Raw genomic sequence first — 3,525 nt, 5'->3', positions numbered from 1 at the left:
AATCAAAAAGGTATCGTGATGGGGCTGGGCGAAACCCCACGAGACACCTAATAAAAAATATGGATAAAATAACAAAAATTCCCGAGCGTAGCACGGGCACAAAATCTAGTCCTATGTGCAAGTCTAAGGCATGCCCTTGCTAAACTTTATTGAGAGCAAAGGTGAGTTGGAATAGTGTGAAAGTTGTGTTTAAGACATCATGCATGCTTCCAAAATATTCTTGGAAAGGAAAACAAATTGCATTTTCCTGGTGAGCCTCAAAAGTTTAGGACACAGTCACTGTATTTACGAGTGGCACATCAGGGAATTTCAGCCTTCCCGGCGCGTGATTTTATGGTTCGTCACATAAAAGTTCGTCACATTAATGGCTTAAAATTCACCAAAGCAAACTCTGTGATTAAAATTAATAATGGGGCTTCTACGAATATTTGGAATTCTAATTGGATCCTTGGGTATAATGCTCCTCGTACTTCTCAGAATCCTAACCGTAGTAACTATGTTTTTGTGAATGAACTTTTTGATAACTCTCTTTCATGTTGGAATGTTGATCTTTTGCATGCTTTATTCTTGCCTGATGAAGTTGATAGAATTAGATCTATCCCTTTGAACTTTAATCACTCTGACTCCCTTATGTGGGCTCACACCAACTCTGGTAAGTTCACTATTAAGTCCGCTTATAGAATCTATATAAATGATTGTTCGTCTTCGGAAGATTCTTCTTTCTGGAGAAAAGTGTGGAATATTGATTGCTTGCCGAAAATTAAATTCTTCATGTGGAAAAATTTTGCGCATATGCTTCCAGTTAATTCCTTAATGCAGTTGTACAACCACAATGTGAATACTTCTTGCCCTCTCTGTCAGTCTCATGATGAAACGATTATGCATCTCTTCATTAACTATCTTGTAGTCACTCGTATTTGGTTTGGTCTTTCTTTTCATCATCTGATTTCTGTGGATGTGAGTGGCTAGATGATCTGTTCCTCCTCTGGCATGACTCTTCTCTGAGTTCTTCTCCTTATGATGTTTCTTGGCCTAGTATTGGTTCTGTGGTCTTGTGGAGCATTTGGAAACTGAGATGTGATGTCTTGTTCAGAAATGTCGCCTTTGAATTGAATAATACCATTCTGGATATTAAGAGAATGTTAAACTCCCATATTTCTCCTAAGTTTGGTTCTTCCTTAAGTACTACTCATGTTAGTTGTTCTGGGAGAATTCCTTTATTTGAAGTTGATCATATTTTATTTGTGGATGGCTCTTTCAAAGATTTTAAGCTGGGTGCGGGTGTTATTTGGTGTGATATTTCAGGGAATGTAATATGTTCTCGTGCGGACTTTGGGTGGATTCCAGATACAGTGGGTGCTGAAGTTGCTGCTCTACTTTTGGCGATCTCTTCGGCAGATGAGATGAATCTTCCTAAAATTGTCTTTCTTATTGACTGTCTCCAACTGGTCAATTTTGTGAATGTTGCTACTTCAGACTTTAACTGGAGAAGTATAGACCTCCTGAAGCGGTGTAGGATTTCCTTTGTTAGTAATGTCTCTTTTAAGATTTTGTATGTAAAGCGGTGTAATAATTCTCTAGTTGACCGGCTTGCACGTCGGACTAGAAAGAACCTTCTTAAAGGTCTCTGGCAATCCCTTTCTTCTTTTTTGGACAATATCGCTAGGAAAGTGAACTTGCCTGCTGTTTGTAAGTCCTTTTTTTCTTAATGCAATGGCGTGTTTCTTAGCAAAAAAAAAATATATAAGTGTTGTGCACCAAGTGGTTATCCAATTAAAATGGTTAAGTTATTCGTGAACTTTTAAGCGTAAGTTGGAGTTATTATGGAGTTCAATAACTCGTAATAGTCCAAAAAAAATTCGTGAATATTTTGTCATCTCAGAGATTATGAACTTTTGTATCGATAAGTTTGGGAACTTTCCTAATCAGAGCTACACTGACTGTGATGAAGAGTTGAAGAGTACTATAACAAAACAGATAAAGTAAATGAAGAGGTGTAAATGAACATCACATAATATAACTAAGTAGTTGAAGACAATTGTAGGGACATAATGGTCTGGAATTAATAGTACTAAGTAACAATTAGGAAACAGGTAAATACACTAACAAGAAGGACAGATACATCGAGTCAATTCCTGTCCAGAACTCACAGATAGAAGACTTGACAGATAGAACTCGCAGATCGAAAATGCTTCTTATCTACCGGTGTGAAAAATACACCACTATGTGTCAATTTTGTAGTGGCTCAATTTTAAAGCGGACCCCCTATTTTTCCTGGTGGGGTAGGGTGAGGATGGAATTTGTGGTGATATACATGACACATAGGGGTGTAAAAGCGGAACCCATATCTACCGGTAGATGAGAAGCAGTTTCACTCATAGATAGACTTTGACAGATAGAACTCGCAGATAGCAGACTCATAGAAGGAAAACTCTAGACATGGGACAATTTGTCCAGATATGGGACAATAGATCTGGACCTTTAATCATTTCGCACTTCAGCCCGCTACTAATCCTGATGCTAGAATCATTCCCCTCTTTAGCCATTAGGATTATGCCACCTCATGTCCAAGATTTGGACAAGGCTTCTTGTCCCAGCTGTAGACGCTCCCCTCATAGAAGACTCACAGATAGAAGACTCTGAAGGAAGCATATAACAGGGTGAACCCTAGTTTAATCTGAATCAGCCCAAGCACCCAAATTTCTTGAGCTGTTTTGGCGGTTTTCTCTTTCATGCTTCTTAAGTATTGAACGATATTTAGCTATACGAAAATTAGAATTCTCCAAACTTGTTGGATTATAGCGCAGCTTCAAAGTTGATGGATACTCACGCTGCTTGCTTATATCTTTTTTTTGAGCTCCAGCTTCTCTTCCTCTGCTTTGACATTAACAGTTGTAGTCATACTTAGATTCAAATTAACAGCACCTACGCCTGCAATTAGTTGCTCCTGAAGACCCTCAGAAACTAGACGTCCAGATATATTTTCATTTTCCATATCTCTCAGGCCTGCGGGATACCGAAATTCAAATCAAAATCCTAATCAGAAAATAATTAAAAACTTCAATTCTAACTCTACATGGACTAGAACTCACAGATATTCTCAACGAATTAAGAGTTCCTGAAGAAGAAAACATAACTAATCAAAAGCAAACCAGGCTAGAAAAAGATGTTCCTAGATCTGGAAATCTAGGATATTACTACAGGAGATGACAATATGGTAACAGAAGAAGATAAAACTCTTCCTAGCACTTACAAACTTCAAACTAATGAATTTAGGGAAAAACACACAGATGAATGGACGAAAAAGAAATTGATCCACAAAAGGTGATCTGAAACCCCAAATCATATTCACAACATGTTAGAAAACAAAAGCGAATTTCTGGATCTTCATATGCACAGTTAGGTGAATCCGAACAAACAAATTCCACAACGGAATATTTGGGTTTCATAAATTGGATGAAACAATTCCAAATTACTCGATATATGCTTTAAGAAAAAAAAAAAAAAAAAAAAAAAAAAAAAAAA

General features: G+C 37.3%; 1 long non-coding RNA gene across 1 annotated transcript in view; it reads right to left on the bottom strand.

Annotated features, from left to right (window-relative positions):
- Positions 1 to 1,995: 1,995 nt before the first annotated feature.
- The window catches only part of LOC113331142, a 1,993-nt gene continuing 463 nt past the window's right edge, over positions 1,996 to 3,525 (bottom strand). The window contains exon 2 of the long non-coding RNA XR_003350734.1: positions 1,996 to 3,006. This is a non-coding gene — a long non-coding RNA (uncharacterized LOC113331142). The remainder of the gene's footprint in view (positions 3,007 to 3,525) is intronic.

Source organism: Papaver somniferum, unplaced genomic scaffold (genome assembly GCF_003573695.1).
Source record: "Papaver somniferum cultivar HN1 unplaced genomic scaffold, ASM357369v1 unplaced-scaffold_125, whole genome shotgun sequence".
Taxonomy (NCBI): domain Eukaryota; kingdom Viridiplantae; phylum Streptophyta; class Magnoliopsida; order Ranunculales; family Papaveraceae; genus Papaver; species Papaver somniferum.
This window is presented reverse-complemented; position numbering and strand designations above follow the sequence as displayed.